The sequence below is a fragment of the Triturus cristatus genome, chromosome 10 (genome assembly GCF_964204655.1).
Source record: "Triturus cristatus chromosome 10, aTriCri1.1, whole genome shotgun sequence".
Lineage (NCBI taxonomy): Eukaryota > Metazoa > Chordata > Amphibia > Caudata > Salamandridae > Triturus > Triturus cristatus.
The window spans coordinates 704,658,358-704,679,361 of NC_140593.1; the positions used below are offsets into that span (position 1 = coordinate 704,658,358).

The 21,004-nt window shown below is 46.0% G+C and overlaps 1 long non-coding RNA gene across 2 annotated transcripts in view; it reads right to left on the minus strand.

Moving 5' to 3' along the window:
- The window catches only part of LOC146789917 (uncharacterized), a 744,499-nt gene that overhangs the window by 521,938 nt on the left and 201,557 nt on the right, over window positions 1–21,004 (minus strand). The window lies entirely within an intron of this gene.

Sequence of the window (21,004 nt, forward strand, 5' to 3'; positions counted from 1 at the left end):
CACATGTTTTAACTTTAGGGCGATGAAGGCCATAACCTTAAGAACAGGTATCCTCTACCCTTAATTCCCGACTTACTGGACCAAGTGAAAGGCGCGGCTGTATATACCAAGTTGGATTTGCGAGGGGCCTACCATCTAGTCAGAGTTCGGGAGGGGGGTGAAAGGAAGACCGCCTTCCGGACACGGTACGGGTTGTTCGAGTACCGTGTCATGCCCTTCGGACTCTGCAATGCCCCAGCCGCCTTTCAGTATTTCATCGATGAGGTGTTACGGGACTTTATCGACCGTTTCTGCATCGTGTATATCGATGATATACTGATCTACTCCGCGAACATGAAGGAGCACCTCCAACATGCACGAGCCGTTCTCCAACAATTGCAACAACACGGGCTGTACGTGAAACTGGAGAAGAGCGTCTTCCACACCACAACGGTGGAATTCTTGGGACACATTCTAACACCAGGAGGTGTTCAAATGGATTCCAGAAAAGTCGACGCCATTTTGATGTGGCCATCCCCGAACTCCGTGAAACAAGTCCAGAGGTTCCTGGGGTTCGCGAATTACTATCGCCGCTTCATCGATGGTTTTTCTCGGATTGTCACCCCCATTACATGTCTACTACGTAAAGGGGTACGTTTCGCATGGAACGCCAAAGCAGAACATGCATTCCAAGAACTGAAGACCAGATTCACCTCTGCTCCGATCCTGAAACATCCTGACCCTACACGCCCCTTTATAGTGGAGGCCGATGCCTCACAGAACGCCCTAGGGGGAGTATTGTCACAGAAAGACAGCAAGACCAATCTGCTTCACCCGGTAGCCTACTACTCCAGAAAGTTGCAACCAGCAGAATGCAACTACTCCATTGGAGATAAGGAACTCTTGGCCATCAAGGCGGTGTTTGAGGAATGGCGACACTACCTCAAGGACGCTAAACATACGGTGACCATCTTTACCGATCACAGGAATCTAAAATTCCTCCGTTCAGCCAGAGCATTGACGGCGAGACAACTGCGCTGGACACTCTTTTTTAAGGAATTCGATTTACAGATTACATATAGACCCGGAAGGGAGAACGCCAAAGCCAACGCCTTGTCACGATTAGAGGAAACCAAAGACCAGACGTCCCCCACAGAACCAGTACCCGTTATTCCCATCCGATGCTTCCAGGGAGTAGTGACATCCTCCGAATTTTTGACACAACTCCACCAAGAGTTACAGCAGAAAACCTGGGACGAATGGACCGGAGATGTCCAAGGACTCACAGAACACAACGGATTCCTGTTCAAGGACGGGCGATATTATTTGCCATTGACCACTCATCAGCAACAAGCACTGGTCATGTGCCATGACCACCCCCTAGCAGGTCATCCTGGGTACTAAAAGACCAAGGAACTACTGCAGAGACAATTCTGGTGGCCAACCCTCAGTCGTGACACACAAGCCTACATCGCCCGCTGTGCCATCTGTACTCAAGGTAAAACGCTCTCAGAACCCACAGTAGGGTTGTTACACCCCATTCCGGTTCCCCCTTGCCCGTGGCACACTGTCTCGATGGACTTCGTGGTAGAACTCCCTAAGACCTCCACAGGACACACTACCATCCTTACTATCGTAGACCACCTGACTAAAATGGCGCACTTCGTACCACTGACACATCTACCCTCAGCGGCAGAATTGGCAGCCCTGTTCATGCAGAATGTAGTACGGCTGCATGGTATCCCGTCGGTACTGATAACGGACAGAGGAACTCAATTTGTGTCCAGGTTCTGGACGGCAGTCTGCTCGCTTTTGCAAATGGAAGCCCGTTTATCATCCTCCTACCATCCCCAAACAGATGGACAGACCGAGCGAACGAATCGCACTATGGAACAATACCTCCGTTGCCGGTTACTTTCCATGGAAACGGAATGGTCCAAGGTGTTATGGGTAGTGGAGTACGCCTATAATAACAGTAAACATGGGGCAACAGGGGTTTCCCCATTCTTTTGCCTCCAGGGACACCACCCCAGAACGACTCCCTGGGAAGAGGCCCAGACTTGTGCAGTACCTACAATACAGGAACACCATGCTTTCCTCCGCACTATATGGCAACAAGCCCAAGTAGCCAAAGAATACTACAAGCACAACACAGATAAACACCGACAATCCGAACCCGCCTACGTAGTGGGAGACAAGGTGTGGGTATCCATCAAGAACCTCAACACGCATGGGCCCAAAAAACTGTTGCCCCGATACATAGGTCCCTATCCCATAGCCCGAGTCATCAACCAGGTGTCCATGAGGCTCTCACTGCCTTCCCACATGAAAATCCATCCCGTCTTTCACGTTTCTCTATTACGTCCTGCTCATCCTGACTGCTCGAGGGCGGAGCCCCCTCCTCCTGTTCCCGTGGATGACCACGTGGAATACGAGGTTTGGGCCATTCTTGATTCCCGTAGAACAAGGGGGAAACTCTTTTACCTGGTGGATTGGAAGGGGTATGGCCCGGAAGAACGCTCCTGGGAACCCCTTTCCCACGTCCGCAATGCTCCTTCCTTAGTCTGAGCCTTTCATGCCTGACAACCCCAGAAACCCCGGCCTGTTACCCCTCTCTGACCAATGGGTTGGTCTGCTTTAGGGGTGGATGCTGTCATGTTCCCTCGCACTCCCCGCCAGCGGACCAGAAGCAGGGTAGACTCCCCTCGCAACGAGACTCCTCCCATCTGTTTACCCCTGGCAGGTCGCAGTCTAGTCGTTCGACGGCACGTAACTGACGCTGCCGGCCGGCCGACACTTCCGGCTGCATTGGCATATCAAGGCAGAGAACACCAGCCTCGGCGCTTCGGATTCCGTAACGGAGCTTCGCAGGCACGCAGGAGCTTAGCGAAGGCTCTACCAGCAACCGGACAGTCGGTCCTGACCGCGCAAGGGCGCCTAAAGATTCCTTTCAGTGACTCGTGCGGAGGCACGGAGTCACATTTCCTTTGGTCCCTCACGCAGCGCAGGAGCGCTTTATCTTTGCTTCGACGACTCGTGCGACGGCACAAAGTCGCCATTACCTTGTTACCCCCACACAGCGCAGTAGCGCTTTATCTTTGCTTCGACGACTCGTGCGACGGCACGGAGTTGCCATTACCTTGTTTCCCCCACACAGCACAGTAGCGCTTTATCTTTGCTTCGACGACTCGTGCGACGGCACGGAGTCGCCATACTTTGTTTCCCTCACACAGCGCAGGAGCGCTTTGCCTTTCGTTGGGCAACGTGTGCGACGGCACGGAGTCGCCATTACTTTGTTTCCCCCACGCAGCGCAGGAGTGCTTTATCACCTTGCCCTTCCATTGATGATCCACGCAACTACACGGACATCGCGGCTGTCATGTCCAGCATTTCCACAACGCGTGAATACCTTTCTCTCAGGTAACCAAGTAGGGATTCATGCTCCACATTCTCTGTGTCTATCCGCTGTGATCATCGGATGTGCCTGTTCCCTCTACAACCGGCACAGTAGTTACACCTGTCTCCTCTCTTGCCATTAGGTGGCGTGGACTCCCACACAACCTCAGAAGCCACGAAGGGTGCCCCATCACGACATCCGCTATCTCGCTCTCACCCCCTTCTTGACAGCCTCCCCCGGTTCCCTCCTTGACCTGGTTAGTGTATTTTGTCCTTCCAGTAGGAGAAGGGCGCAGGAGGGGGTTGTCCATGTCGTCCCCGTGGGATTCCTCCACAAACACAAGGTAAGAATTGTGGGGATCTGACAGGAAATGGACCCTTACAGAAGATGTTCTTTCAGGTTTGTGAGACTGCCAGGAAAGTGGCAGCCCCCCCACCTGCAACCAACGGCCTCACATTATTTTGAAGTCTTTTCAGTCATAAAAGAGTGACCATGGGATAGGTGCCAGATTCAATCAAGCATTCCTGGAGCTAGCGCATTTTCCCTTAGGGTTTGGGAACATTGACCTGTGTTGTTATTTCCTTTGAGCCTGCCAGGCAACAATGTAAAAGGTAGAAATACAATTCCTACACTGAAATGATCAACAAGTTAATGTTTTACTGATCTGTTGATGTATAAGGTTGAAAAATCAATAAAAACGTATTTTAATGCTTTATTGATATGTGCAACTGAAACTTGAAATCACTGCAGATATCTGATACTAATGTGAGGTATATTCAGTGTAATTGCATTGTGGATAAAGGACTTATGTTCTACATTTGATTATTATGGTGACACCCTGGAATGCCAGTAGTCGTTTTTCTTCTTGTGATAAGTGTCTTGGAGTTATTATACGTTTAGGAGTTAGGGCTTTACTTGTATGCTAGCTGTTAGATGTCCTGCCAGCATAAGAGGAATTAGGAACATTCACAGGCTTACTCAACCTTTGTGTCTTTTCTGTGTTGTGTGCTCAAAGTAGTATGTGAGGTCTTTTAGAGAATGTCTGATAGGCATTGCACTGTTCAGTCTTTATATATTTGTTCATTTGTGCACAGTATTTAGTTTGTAATAATAAAGATATGTTCCTTTTTTTAAAAAAAATATTTCTATTTCACTCAAAGGATAGTAGTTTCTTTAGTGGTTTTTGTTTTGCAGAGCTCCGAGTCTGTAGTCTACAGCACCGCCCGGGATTAAGCCTCGAGTTGCCCTGCCTCACTACCTTAAGAGTTGATGTAGCAGAAAATTAATTTTCATTTGTATTGGTGCATTACAATCACACATGCAGAGCACACCTACATATAATCCTGTCGTGATAACAAAGTGTAAGGAGCTTGAAATGTAATACCATAAAATGTGATGCATTTAGGTCATAAAATAGAAAATGTGAAGAGTCAATGTGAAAATCACATGTAACTAGAAGAAAACACTAACATGAAGAATTTGTGTGGTGCAACTGACAAGCATTCATTATAAATGTGTTTATTAATCATGTCATTTTATATATAGGAAAGAATATCAACCAAATGAGCCTTATTTTCTATGCAATTTCGTAAAGCTCATACTCCATTTCTCCATGTTAGCTGAATCTTGTTGGCCTGAAATGCATTTCCCTAGAAGCTCTCTCTTTAGAATTAACAGTTTGAATTTCATGTGTGCTGTGGATTTTGTTCTTTCTCACATTTGTGTTGCAGTTGAAAGAAAGTCCCTTGATGTCTTTGTTTTAATAGTTAGGCCAGGGAAAAAGAAGATACATTGAGAGTTTAGGACGATAAGTAGAGCGGTTGTAATTTCACACCAGAGAATGCCTGGGAATCAAGGTCATCATGTTGCTGTTTAGGAACATCACTGTCCTGTGGGAAAATACCTTTGAGAACGTGGTCAGAGTGGATGGCATGAACCGAAAGGAATCTTGGGAAGATACCTGTAATACTAGAACATTGCAAGTAGGGAAATCAGCCCACTTCTTCTCTTACTTTGGAGAGGGAGTATCTCAGAATGAGCTCTGTCTCAATAGCTTATGCTATTCCACCCATCAATAGTAGAACAGCTTCTTAGGAAGACTCCGCATGCTGACACATCTCTATTCCCTTTTTCTCTAAAGGATGCTGAAGTAGGGATGTTACATTAGCGTTAGTGTAGGGATAGATTGCTGCATTATATTCATCAGCCCTCGATGCTGGGAAATTTGGACTCATGCTTTTTGATCCTCTGCATCCTATTCCGCAAGTTAACAGTATTGTGCCTGTTGCACCGACTCAACTTTGTTCACAGATTTGGCTTCATGTTGATTCCAATGTTTTTCTACAATCTCACCTTGAGGTGTCTTTATGTCCAGTTATTTTTGGCTTTGTAATAAATTAACTAACCTTACGTAGTGGTCTGTGGTTACTATGTGTCAGAGAAATTGAATTGATTAATTAATTTGTTAATGATTTTCTCCCCGCTACGCTCACATGCTGCTGAAAAGAACCATCAAATTGTGACTCTAGAACAGATGTAGAACCTCTCAGAGCTGAGTGCTTAAAAGGGGTTCTTCCCAGTTTGGGTGTTTGCAGAATGGGACAACAGGAGACCAGATGAAAAAGGCCAAAGTTGTTCCAATTGGCACCCAGTACATTTTGCTGTCCTGGCACCTAACCTAGATCTCTCATATTTGCACAGGGTAACAACCTCCCATGGAATTCTGTGTAGAACACAGGTACCTACCAACAAAGTCCTACCTCTCAAAGCAATGATTCGTGTCAGAAACTTTAAGGGGTAATAGAGTTAAGCATTCTAAAGAATGTTTGGGAGAGGGAGTGCTCCTATATTTCAATACACCCATTCTGGTTAGGGCAAAATTAGAGTTCTGGGAGAAACATGCTCAATCCCTGGTAGCCAAGTCACAAGCAACAGGTAATTATCAGAGTCTTGTGTGTTAAGTATAATCTGTACACACAATTTTAAAGTAAAAACACTACAAAAAAGAACTCAAATAGAAATTTAGAAAAATAGAGAGACATGTAATAATTAAGATGGCACCTTTAAAAAAGGTTAAGGGGAATCAGGGATATGATTTTTTGAAGTTTTAGGGAAAAAAGCACCAAGAAAAACTAAGGATACAGTCAAAAGCTACTATTTGCCATTGACCAGGACCTAACCATGATTTCAGACCACCAACATAAAGCATAAGTCAGATACGCCAAGATGGTGATCTCAGTCAAACCTTTCACCTTGGGGCTTATATTCGTAAATGGAAGCCAAAATGCTCCATCGGGCAAGGTCCAAAGCTGTAAATGATGATGGTCATGGTTGCTGAGATCCCACTGAAGCAGGTGATTTTAGCACCTACTTCTCTGAGTGGGACAAGACTAGAGTTATTAGACTCCAAGGTCGCTTTGTGGGTCAGATAGATTTGCCACTTCACCCAGTCCAAGGTTTTAGCTTCGACATAGCCACTTTTGGAAAGGGGAAACCCACCAATATGGCAAGGATGGAAGCTGTAGATGAGCAAAACTCCACAATACATTATACCTTCACTACAAAGTCACGCTTAATCAGATTTCAATGGTGCAAAAAGCTCTAAACATATGAACCTGATTTATTTTGCCAACTATGGGCAATTTCCTGGGCAACTCTTACCATCTTGTCCTGATCCTCAGGAGTAAAAAAAATTATGAATTCACAACTTTATCTAAGTAATGGAAACAGACCTCTTCACCTCAAGGAACCCTTCTAGGTCCTCTGTTAAGAGTTCGCAAATGCTGCCGACAGTGACAGCTTTATCACTGGTAACTCTAAATTAGGTAGGGGAACAAAGAGAAGGCTGATAAGAAATAAACCTTTTTTGTTGGCTGTCTCATTCCCTCCTTCCTCTAAAGGAGGCCCAGTGACTCCAAATTGACCACTGATCCCGATCAATGGCTCATATTAACATATTACCAATGCTATGTTGTCTCATCAGGGATAAGAGGCACTTTTTAAATCCTAATATGCTATAGATTAGAGTACAATACACTACAGGAAGAAAAGGACGAATTGATTGGAAAAGTAATGCAAGGAGCTCTAGCTGGTGTTTGGCTGAAATGAATGCCAGTAAGGTAAGTATCATTCTCACCTGTGCTTGGCCTCACAATGATGCACCGATGCACTAGATTTTTTGCAAATATTGTAATATCTGCCAAGACAAAAAAGCCCTGTTGAGGCTGTGGGCCAAAAACGATTGTGCAGCAGAGAGGTGGTAAAGGATGCTGGAAAAGGAAAATCTAAAAACCATAAAAGTTAAGAACATGAGACAATTTTTGTCTTCACAAAACAAAAACATAATAGGTATCTTCTGTTCACAATTCACAGCTGAGCTGTTAAACTGAGACACATAATTTTCATTTTAGTGTGGAATCTTGCAGAGTGCAATACCAACAAACCATCAAAGTTAACTCCTTCGCTGCTAGGCCTTTTCCTCCCCTGTGCTAAGCCTTTTTTTGGTTATTTGGGGTAGTTCACGCTTAAGCCCCTGTAACTTTTTGACTACATAAGCTATCCATGCCAAATGTGTGGGGATTCTAAAGGTAATATAATACCAGGTGAGAAAAAGAGGGTCGGAGGGAGTTTACAGACCTGCCCGGATAAGGATAAATCCCCTTACCATATACAACAACAACATAGAATCCACGGGTCCCTAAAAGGGATATATATACAGACAAGTAACCAGTACAAACCAACAGAAAAGCACAACTAAAGGGAGTCTCATTTAAGAGGACGGAATCCCATCACCCACCAAGGTGGCATGCTTCATCATTTGGGATCTCATCTTGGCTGCAACTTGGTGCAGCCAAGGAGCTGCAACTCCTTGCTAGTGTAAAGGAGGAGCCTACAGATGTTTTGGTGTAATCCAGGGTTAGATCACCCAAGATCACCTAAGATCGATGGAGCATGAAACAGTGTGGTAAAAGTACGTGATGCAGTGTATAAAGTAAGTAAGTTAAAATTGACTACCGTGAGAAAAACGAGTTTATTAAGTATCTCGTGGTGTCAAGGATTAAAAGCAGTAAGGGCGCGGTCTGAATAAATGTGTGAGCACGCTAGTGAAAATGCTGAGAAGGTCATTCTAAAAGGTACCCAGGGTTTGTGGATTCCCCCAGAAGCGACCCAGAAATTAGCCAAAATACAGCTAAATTTTGTTTTTTGGGGAAAAATGGGAAAAAAGGGCTACAGATTAAAGAGTCTGTTTTTTGCCCTACAAATAGTATAAAAAAAGGGGTCATCGAGCTGAAATCACCATCTACCCAGCTGTCAGGGACAAGCAGACTTTTGTCAGAAAACCACATTTTTTTACACAGTTTTGGCATTTTTCTGGGACATAGCCTAATTTTGCTATTTTTTGTGCTTTCAACCTCTTTCCAGTTAACCACATCGATGCTCAGGACTGCTCCCGGCCGTCATGAGTCACGGTAGTCATGTGAAAACCTATATATTTTTTTTAACTAGGCACCCAGAGTAATCCAGGATGGGGTGACTTGACGGGCTTTCACCAGGTTCCATTACCCAGAATCCCTTGCAAACCTAAACATTTGTTTAAAAGAAAAACACATTTTCCTCACATTTCTGCAGTGAAAAGTTCTGGAATCTGCGTGGATCCACAAATTTCCACCTAGCCCGCATTCCCCAAAGTCTTCCGAGAAAAATGGTACCTCACCTGTGTGGATAGACCTAGTGCCCGCAGCAGGAAACGGCCCAAAACGCAACGTGGACACACCACATTTTCACTGTGAAAACAGATCCTTTTTTTTCCAAAGTGCCTAGCTGTAGATTTTGAACCCTAGCTCTAACGGCACCTAGGGAAACCTAGCAAACGTATACATTTTGGAAAACTAGACACCCAGGGGATTCCATGGAGGTATGGCTTGTGTGGATCCCCCAATGTTTTTTACCCAGAATCCCCAGCAAACCTCAAATTTAGCTGAAAAGGTCTTTTTCCACACATTTTTGTGTGGGAAAGTTGAGGCTTAACTGGGTTGACACAAATTTCCTACCACCCAGCGTTCCCCCAGGTCGCCTGATAAAAATGGTGCCTCTCTCGTGCGGGAAGCCCAAGTACCCGCGACAGGCAAGGGCCCAAAACGTATTGAGGCAACATCAAAATGGTCTCACAAAACGACCTGGTTTTGCAAGGGGGGAGGGGGGGGGGGGTCACCTGGGTTTTTGGCTCCATGCTCGGCGGCCAGCTAGGGAAACCTACCAAACCCACACTTTTCTGAAAACTAGATACCCCGGGGATTCCAGGGAGGTATGGCTTGCATGTATCCCCCAATGTGTTCTTACCCAGAATCCCCTGCAAACCTCAAAGTTAGCTGGAAAAAATCCCTTTTTCGACACATTTTTGTGTGGGAAAGTTGTGGCATCACTGGGGTGACACAAATTTCCTACCGCCCAGCGTTCCCCCAGGTCTCCCGATAAAAATGGTGCCTCACTCGTGCGGGAGGCCCAAGTACCCCTGACAGGCAAGGGCCCAAAACGTATTGAGGCAACATCAAAATTACCAATCACAAAATGACCTGGTTTTGCAAGGGGGTTCACCTGGGTTTTTGGCCCCATGCTCGGCGGCCAGCTAAGGAAACCTACCAAACCCATGCATTTCAGAAAACCAGAGAGACAGAGGATTTTATGGAGGTATGGCTTGTGTGTATCCCCCAACGTGTTCTTACCCAGAATCCCCTGCAAACCTCAAAGTTAGCTGGAAAAAATCCCTTTTTCGACACATTTTTGTGTGGGAAAGTTGTGGCATCACTGGAGTGACACAAATTTCCTACCACCCAGCTCTCCCCCAGGTCTCCCGATAAAAATGGTGCCTCACTCGTGCAGGAGGCCGCAGTACCCGCAGCAGGCAAGGGCCCAAAACATATTAAGGCAACATCAAAATTGCCTATCACAAAATGACCTGGTTTTGCAAGGGGGTCATCTCTTTTTTTGGCCCCATGCTCGGCAGCCAGCTAGGTAAACCTACCAAACCCACGCATTTCTGAAAACTAGACACCCGGGGGAATATAGGGAGATATGGCTTGCGTGAATCCCCCAATGTTTTCTTACCCAGAATCCCCTGCAAACCTCAGATTTTGGGCAGCCCCCACCCCTAGCGCATAAAAAACAATCCCTGGCATCTAGGGTGCTTTCTGCTCCCCTGGGTGGGCAGATTGGGGGCTACTGTCCTCCTCTGCCCCCCAGGGGGGCCAGAAAGGCTGTAGCACTTTGTATTTCATTTTGGGTGGGGGTATTTGCATGCCCATTCTGGGCAGCCCCCACCCCTATGTATATATAAAAAAATCCCTGAGGCCTAGTGGGCTTTCTGTTCCCCCTGGGGGCAGATCAGGGGCTATTGCCCCCTTCTGCTTCCTGGGGGGACAGACAGTCTTATTCTTACTGGGGCAGTAGGGTGGGGGCTTTTGCATGCCCATTCTGGGTAGCCCCCACCCTTGCCGCATAAAAAAATCCCTGGTGTCTAGGGGGCTTATTGTGCAGGGGGGTTTGGGGGCTTTGGCGTGCCCAAATCGGGCAGCCCCCACCCCTAATTTACATAATAAAATAAATCCCCGATTTCTAGTGGGCTTTCTGCCCCCCCCCGGGGGGCCGATTGGGGGCTACTGCAGAAAGTCTGGAATTTTGTGGGGGGAGGGGTGGGGGCTGACCAAGATGGGCATGCCAATGCCACCATTAATGTAACAAGAAAAAAACACCTGGAGTCTAGCGGGCTTTCTGCTCCCCCGGGGGGGGTAGATTGGGGGCTACTGCCCCATCTGCCCCCCAGGGGGGGCCGAAAGACTAATTGTGCAGGGGGGTGAGGGCATTGGTGTGCCCATATTGGGCAGCCCCCACCCCTAATTTACATAAAAAAACAATTTCCCTGGTTCTAGTGGGCTTTGTGCCCCCGGGGGCAGAATGGGGGCTGTACTGGAGCCCCCATCTGCCTCCCAGAGGGAGAAGAAAGACTGAATTTTGCCCCAAAATATGGGGGGAGCAAAGGCCCTTGCCCAAGGGGCCGCTCCCCCCTCCCTGGTGCCTATTGAGTGGATCCCTGCTGGGTGATCCCCTAGCAGGGATCCACTAGGGAAGGGTACTATTAGAAATGGGAGATTCTCCCCTTTCCAACGATACGTCTCCCAAGTGTTTCAGTGCTCGGGGGGCTGAGAAAGCCCCACAAACACTGAAACACTTAGTGACGACAGCGCGCCATATGCACAATCGACATGAGATTAAAACCACTGATGGGCATCTGGAGGTTGGGAAGCTCTTCCCCACCTCCTGAGGCCCAAAGAAAAATGGAAATCCCTCTGCTGTTTGCAGCAGAGGGATTTTGTGCCCCTGTCCTCATGATGGAGTGGTTCCGTCATGAGCACAGGAGCACCGGTGCTCATGACGGAACCATTCCATCATGAGCACCGAAGGGGTTAATGACTGCAAACCTAGTGAGGAATTTTATTTGTAAGAATGCATTTTCATTAAGGACTATCCATTGGATAGAAAATCAATTTCACACATTGCATTTAGAAGCTACTTCCTCCAAAATACTGTAGAAATAACACACTAGGGACCAGATGTAAGACCATTGGATTTAGCGCCGCGCAATTTGTGACAGATCACGAGTTGCAAATTCGAAGGCGCTAAATCCAATGTACGACAGCTTCTCAGACACTGTATGCGATTCCCAATGGGGTCGCAAATTGCGAGGCTCATGAATATTAATGAGCTACTCACAATTTGCGAGCCCATTGGGAATGGCTGCCCCTGCCAGGGATGGTGGCCTGCTGGGCTCAGCAGACCAGCATGTCTGGGACTGCTTTTCAATAAAGAAGTTTTTTTTTTGTTTTGTTTTTTAATGCAGCTCGTGTTCCTTAAAGGAAAAGGGGATGCATTTAAAAAGAAAAAAAAAATGATTTTGTTTCATTTTTTAAGGGCAGGTAGTGGTTCCTGTGACCACTGCCTGCCCTTAAAAATATTTTTAGAGCTAGTCACAAAGGGGAAGGGGTCCCTTCCCATTGGCAACTACATTACCACCCTCTTGAAGAGGGTGGTAATTTGCGAGAGATTTGCGACCGCAATTGCGGTCACAAAACATTCCTACATGGCTAGGGACTCGCTGTTAGGAAGGGAACGCCCCTTCCTATTAATGAGTCGCAAAACACTGTTTTGCGAGTGGCAATTTTTTTCGAGTCGCAAAATAGTGTTTGTACATTAACCATGTAGGTTTTTACATGCGCAAACAGGTCGCAAACCCGTTTACGCATTCAAAAACTGGTCGTACATCTGGCCCCAACTGTACAATGTGAGATAAACAGATTTTAGTATAAACTAACAAGATTCACAAGAAACCTCATGTGGTAGAAGCAATACCAAAACATTTATGTTACATTCTTAGATCTCTGTTGCTAATATGCTTTCCCTTCCTTTCCTCCTTCCTACCTCATGAAACCTCCAGGTTTTAGCATTCCCAACATATCACTAAACAACACTTGTAACATAACAAAATATATGACATAAAATAAGCAAGGTTATACGTAGAGTAGGCAGAGTAGAAGGGATTTCTAGAGATTGAGTTTAATAAGGAGAAAGACATATAAGAAAACGAGGTGCAAAGAGAATGAGGTACAGAAAGAATGAAAGTGGCTGTTGACTCAATGTTATTGTTATTGAATGTTATTGAGTTGGAAAATGGATGTAGAAAAAGGAATGGATATCGCAAGAAGTAAAAGCATAGATCTACTTACAAACAGTACATAAGAAGCAGAACTATAGTCAAGAAGGAAAAGGGAGCAATAAAGAAATGTACAGACCAAAAGACGTTTGAAAAACAGGCGAAATTCAAATTGAAAAATCAGTTGAAAAATCAGTGTAAAGCACATGACGGACGACCGGCCCAGAGAGAAAGAAAGTAATGAAAATGTTAAGTCAAAGAATGAATAAAACAAAATAATCGACCTTGAAATGTTCAAGATCTGATCTTTAAGACCGGTTGGCCCTGGCAAATAAATGGAAAAAAGGAAAGCGAGAAGATGGATGGCATGAAATGGGCCGATAAGACAGGAAAAACAGAACATGGAGTAACCACATAATGATAAGAAGCTTTAACATACTTATCACAAGTGAAGACATGAAGAAAGTGTAAGGGCATCGCAGACACAATGGCCAAGGTCAAGTAAAAATGGATCAAATCAGAAGGAAAGGTGAAAAATAAAGATCTGTGAATTTACAGCAGAGATATTACAGGAAAGGTTGTATTTTAAACAGGATAGCCACTTGGAGAATCTTTTAATGATGTTATTAGAAATGTGTGACAACCCTAGGATTAGAAAGGCACTGGAAGGTTACAAAACCCATCCAATTTTCTTGTGTCAGAACACTTCACATTTTATTTGAGGACTAAAAAGACATTTTATTCCAATAATCATTGGCGATTGTGAAAGAAACTCCACTTGAAAAACCCTTGCGTCTTCTGGTTTGAAATACCGTAACATACTTCCTCTATGTAACTACAATTTATTGCATTAGATATGCTTTTTATAAGCGCTAGAGTTGCAACCTTTTTAATCCTCATTCACCTTAAAATATGTAGCAACTAATTAGAAACATTGGGCTGCACCTATAGATGTCTGTTGAGCTTTATTAAATGGGCAGATTCTCAATTCTGATTGACAGAGCTTGGAATTAAATTACTCCCACAGTCATTGGCTCATAATATTGCAATTTACAGTTAGAAATCAAAAGAGCCCATCTAGAGTTTACCTCTAAAAAGCTGGGAGTGCTAATAATACCAATATGGTTTGACGGAAAGGAAAACGTTATTTAGCAGGACCAGCACAACATAAATACCATCTAATGTACAGATACTGCCCATATAAATGGTGCTATTTCTGCCAGAGAGTACTAAAATGAAATACATGGTTGTCATGATAACACCATGGAAGTGTGAGGGACCCCAGGGAACATACAATGTACTGCGATCTACATGTAGTTACTAGGCAACTTGCAGATAGCCGATCTTTGCACAAGGATGTGGGAGGTTTGGGTATAGGATTGTTACGTTTTGAAAGGCAAATGAAAGGGAAACATCCAACACCTCTGTGGAAGGGACTGATACCGTGCATGGAACGGCCCACCATCACCGCCAGTTGGGGGACTTCAGGCCCCAGGATTCTTTGCTCTCCCAGGAGGGAGGAGCATGCCTGCCTTCAGGTGCTTCAAAACTGCCTACGATCCCCGCAGCGCGGGATGCTGTCACTGCCCTCTCTCACCACCAGTTGGGGGACTCCAAGCCCCAGGATTCTTTGCTCTCCCAGGAGCGAGGACCAGGCCTGCCTTCACATGCTTCAAAAGCGTCTACAACCCCCGCAGTGAGGGATGCGCCTGGGCCAAGGGCGGGTCTGTCCTTGCCAGGAAGAGGCAGGGCAGGGCCACCCCGCTTTCATTTGACTCCTGGATCACGTTGCTGACTGTCACCAGCTCACTGAGGTACTGTGCGAACTATCTGTGATATATGTGGAGGCCCTGTGTAGAGCGAAGACGTTAAAAACTCTCTGGACTGGAATTTCCTGTCTGGGCATACCAATTATTGTAATTTGGAATGTGGTTTTAACATTTTATTGTGCCCTGGGTATTAGCTATTTTGTGGGCTACTGCTAGTGATTAGTCATAAACACCCTACACAGAATAGAATATGGGTAAAAGGAAAACTATGGAGGGAACAGGAAGAGGTAATGGTGGGGTTGGGAAGGGAAAAAAGGCAAGGAAATCACACAAACCCGCAGGTAGCAACTGCGTGTTTGATAGAATAGACACCCTTATCAGTGAATGCGAAGGTATGAAGGTATCTTAGAAGCTGAAACAATAGTGCCTCATACCAACGGCCAATCCCCCCCTAAAGTTACCAGCCCTTCCCATCCAACCACAATCCCAGTAATGTTCCACAAGCCCCGCTGAAAGGGGGTCCCTGCACTCAATAAAGATACAAAATTGGAGCCATTGGCAGTACAGGCGAGGGACTCCCATGCTCTAAACCCCTCCACTTGCACCGATGAGCGTCAGTCCAGTCCATCTATCCCCTGTGTAAATAGGCTTTCACCATTGGCGGACTTGCCTGATAACTATAGGCATGATACTGCCCAGTTATCTTGCACGCCCATTACAGGGCTTAACGAAGAGCAAATTCCATTGCCACAGGATACATCCCAGCTCGTCAATGTGCTTAGGTCCGAGATAGGAACCATGAGGCACATGATTGAAGGACTTACTGCCCTGGTTAAATCCTTGCTCTTAAAGTACCCACCTTGTCAGCAGCATGCAAACCCCTTGTCTGAACGTTGCCCACAACCTCATATGGCACGTGTGTCGACTACTAAGGAAAGGGGCACATCAGGCTGTGAGTCCTCTTTGCCCCTCTTATCAACCCACAAGCATACCACACTAAATCCTAAGACCAATTGCCTAGACAATTCCAAAACCAGCACCCACAATGATCATTACAGTTTAGCTGCCTCCCGGGTCCCTATAAACCATGCCAGATCTTTTATCCCATCACCGGCACAGTGCCCCCCTGAGAAAGCCCAACAGCAGCAGAACCATCCAGTTACCCCCCTTCTGCCCCATGCGTTAAAATCTTTATGGTTAATGTCCCTAGGCTTGGTCCAAAGAGTGGCCCTGAAAATGAAGACTCTTTAACCAATAAAGCCATTCATTGGATCCGCCGTGTCAGGGGCTGCCGTTGAGTAATACGAGATGACATCACCAGGGCCCGGAGATGTAAGTGCCTTGCTCAACCCCTGGACTGTATTGAGCTTACTATGATTAAAACTGAATTGGCTGAAAACCTCCTCGCACTGGACTATCGCACCTACCCCCGGACACTTCATCTATACAGTTCAGGCGGTTCCCATCCGTCACTGGGGGTAGGCCACCACCATGCAATTATCTACCATTCCAGTGGGAGGGCTCTCTTTGGAAGGCATTTATTGACTACAGTGTGAATCTCAACCGCACCAGGAACCGTACCTTACCCCATTAAATAACAAACACGGCCCCATACCACCGTGGCCCCACGCACTGATTTTGAACCACTGGCAGACAGCCTATTGATACTCAGAGGGCCTAGGAAGTGGACCTCCACACACCCATAGACCCCCCGGTATTGCCTTATACCCCAACTCCGCTTAGCCAACACACTCCAAGCAGAAACAATGCTCCCGCCTCAGCTTCACACTATCAGCTGAAGATAATATCTTGGAATGTGGCAAGGTTAAGCAGCAAATTGTCTATCCCCCACTGGAACGAACGGATTGAGGGCTTCGATATCTTTATTTTTCAGGAAACCTGGAGTTTGGTCCCATTATATAAATCAGGCTATACTTGTTCTTGCTCGCCAGCTATCGCCATGGGGAGAGAATGCCATTCAGGGGGTCTGATCATCTGGGTGAACATCGCCTTAAGCTGCTGAACTATCTTACAACCAAGTTCAAGTCCCGACATTTTGAGGCTTACCATCAAGGGACCTGGGGGGCACCGACTTGTTCAATGTCTATATAAGGGGGACCAAGGGGGAAGACCATCACCTATGGTCACAACTCTAGAAGATACTCTAGCCATTCTAGGGTCGTGGTTGCAGAGAGATTTCAACTGCACTTTTGAGCCCCTGAGTATAGAGGAAATGCTGGGGGTCGAGGATGACAATAGAAAATGGGCTTTCCCCCCACTTAATGCACCCCCGTTTAAAGATGGACTCAGTTAGCAATCCAACTCAATGCACTCACTATAGAGTTTGGTTTGAGGGCAACCAACGGCAGAACTCTATCAGATACTCAGGGGGGCAAACACCTACAATAGAGTTAGTTGCCCGTCAGTCATCGACTACATTTTATTAGATATAAGGCTCTGGGGAAATATGATAGATATGTTTGTGGGCACCACCATCGATAGTGATCACGACCCTCTCTGTGCTAATATGAAGACTCCATTGGCTGTCCCTTGCCATCAAGAGAGCACTCGAATGCTAACCTCTACTAAAGAGGCTGTTCCTTCAAACTGCAAAAGATTCTTAAAATGGCGCAAGGTCTCTTTACAAGAATCAAAAATAGCTGGTATTCAGCAAGTCCTGACCCTGAATACATTAGAGCTTCAGGCCGCTGTCATAGATTTAGGGGGGTTGGCAGATGTCCCTATTATTCATTCACGCATAGTGGAACAACTGAGTACTTTCTTCCAAGCACCCAGTAAGAGTATCAAGCCAAGTGTGCCTCCTAGAGGGTCACATTTGTGGTATTTGAAAGATTGCAGGCATAAAAAGGCAGCTCTTAGACTTAGCAATTAGAAACAAGAACTGTCCTCTGATTCAGATAGCTAGAAAGGATTACAGAGCAGCATTGCATCAAGCAAAGATGAAGTGGAATGAATCGCACTGGCAGGATCTGAAGGATGCTAGTCTAGCTAAGGACACCAATCTATTCTGGACCCTAGTTAGCCAGGGCAACAAGAAGGATTCAGGCCTACTCCCTAACCACATCCCAAGCCAGGACTGGTATGATCATTTTGGGAAGCTTTACTCTGCTTCAGAGACCATACCTCTAGAGGGGCTATGTGACCCCATAGACTCCTTTGGTGCTGGCAATGTTATCAAACCCTTTTCTTTGGCTGAAATTGAACCCGCATTAAGGAAGATAGTCACTGCTAAAGCTGCTGGACCAGATGGACTGCCTGAAGATTTATTCCTCACAGACATTACAAATTGGGAACATTATATTCTGATACTCATCAATGCCATTGCCAGTGGTTGACCAGTACCAGAGTCTTGGAAGAGGTGGTCCCGATTTATATAAAGGGCGCCAGAGAGGACCCCTCAAATTACAGACCAATTTGTCTGATTGATGCAATGCAGAAGGTCTTTGGTAGAGTCCTGCTACAGAGGATCCAATCCTGGGCAGAGGATGAAGATGTCCTTTCCCAATATCATGCAGGCTTTAGGGCCAACACTGGAACGGTCTACCTGGTATTTAGGCGGCTTCTTCTATATTGGAAAGTTGTGGTGATTGGCAAGGGCAGCCTTTATATCGCATTTCTCGACTTAAAGACTGCCTTTGACCTGGTACCCAGGAATAAGTTGTGGCAGATACTTGGAGACATGGGCATCCCTCCTCTAATCCTTAATTTGTTGGTCTGGCTTCATGAGGGCAATTATGCACAGGTGAGATGGGAGACACAAGGCCAGCTGACAGAGCGGATCACCGTAAATAGGGGAGTCCGCCAGGGCTGTGTAATGGCACCCACCCTGTTCTCTTTATATGTGAATGGGGTGGTCAGCTTCTTACGAGAAGACCCAGCTGACGCTCCAGCCCTGGCGGTGGCAAGGTACCAACTCTACTGTTTGCTGACGATACCCTGCTGGTGTCTAAGACCCCAGCAGGGCTACAAAAATTACTGAATAGATTCCAATCTTTCTGTGATTCTCGGGGGCTGGTCATCAATACCTCAAAAACTAAGTTCATGACATTCAACCCCCATAAACCATTTAGAAACAACCTTATGCTGGATGGGACTCATTTGGAGAGTCAGTACCTTTGACTACCTTGGCATCCGACTCTCCGATAAAATGTCATGGAGGCCCCGTTTAGCTAAAATGCTTATGAGAAATAAATGTGTGGCCGGGTACTAGGTAAAGACCATAATTCCTCGCAAAGCAGGCCTGTTGACCCGGCCCTCACGGTTTATGATGCCAAAGCAGTTAGCCCAGCCCTCTACGGAACTGAGCTATGGGGGTTTGATAATGTAGATGACATCTGTAGATCTGAGCACAAGTTTCTGAGGGACTTGGTGATGCTTCCCCGTAATGTTCCATTAACATCTTTATTGCTTCGAAACGGGCAGGCGGTCGTTCAGAGACATTGCTAAGTTCCGCCCATTGCTTATTTGGCGGACCCCAGAACTTTCTAAATATGCCATAGCACTAACCGAGGTGATGAGCTTAGACGTTGACCATAGAGTCAGCTGGACATCAAGTGTCAGGAAAACATTGACAACTCTGGGCCTTAAAGAATCCTGGGATAGCCAACATCCCCCCAGCAAATTGGAGCTCAAACATTTGTACTGGAACTGGATAGATAGCCAGAAACTCAGCAAGCCAAATGTGGGAAGACTAACAGAAGAATTCTATCACCACAAGCAGAGCAGAAGCCTTGAGCCATATGTAGATATAATCCAGGTACCACAAGACATGGTGGTGTAAATTCATTTTAGGCTTGGTACGCTTCATATTTGTGCATTAACCACAAAATGGCATCCTCCCAAACAGAAGACTGCCCTTGTTGCAGAGCCCCGTTGGAGTGTGTTGCCCATGCTTTGTTTGTTTGTCCAGCGTATAAAGCAGCAAGGTCTAAATGGCTAAAACCAATCTGCAGACAACTGGGCACGCTTGGCCACCGGGTTGCTCTGTGCATTCTGAAGTCTGATGCAAGAGCCCTCTTTGCTTGCAGGGTGGACAAGTTCCTTAGCCACGCTTGGATAGTTAGGCAAAAAGCCGTGCGTGGGGTGGTCTAGCACAACATCTTAGGAGTTGTAGAGAAATCACTCCAGCCCAAGATGAATACCCATCCACTATTAAAGCTCCACTTTATGCACTGGCACTTTATACAAGCTTACCTGCCCCCCGAATGAGGGCCCAAATGAGTCTTTTAGTCATGCACGGTGGGTTCTACACTGCTTTTTTCTGTGATATCCCTATTGGGTTGAACTGTTATGATTGTACTTTTTAACTGTTATTATTGTAATTATTTACGATTTTATTAATGAACTACGAAAACTTTTTATTGTACAGTTTCCGATAAATGTTTTATCTTTCGCGGTGCAATAGCGCTTTTATGTTCCGGCTGAGCACAGTCTTGGGACTACCTTTGTATCGCTTGCTAATTTGCATACTTTTAACTTTTTTCAAATGTTGCTTGATGCTTTTATGATACCAGTTATCGAAATAAAGCAAATGATTAATTGGTTTTAACGCAGCTACCCATAGACACACTTACTTTTCACTTCGGACATTTGTTATCCATTGAAACCATGGTTTTTGATGCGACTGAGTGACCAGCTGCATCTTAAGGGAGGAGGTGCAATGAAGCACATTTGTGGCTAACTCTGAAACAATATTAGGATTGTCAGGGTCACTGAAGGCTCAGAGAGTTCATCCTCAACATGATTTGTTGTAGAATGGCTGCACTCAAGGATGCCGAAGGAGAAAGTACACCATATTTGTGGTAGAAAGAGCCCGCTGGTCACTGGCCCGAGGCCCCCACCCGGTGCTCTGGCACGCCTCATCATGACCTGATTTCTAAACTTTGCTGATAGTCTGCAGTCCAGTGGGCTGCAAGGAAACAGTGGAAGCTGGTATGCAACTCAGCATCAGCATTTTCCTTTTCCCAGACTACACACTCAAAGTGCTGTAACAGACATTAAACAATAGGTACAAGCGATGCAAATTCAGTATATATGCTACCATTCCCTGCAATGCTGAAGGTCATCTTTAATGGCAAAAACCTATTTTTCAACACCCCAGAGGCCTCATGGGCCTGGGTGGAGCAACAACCAAGT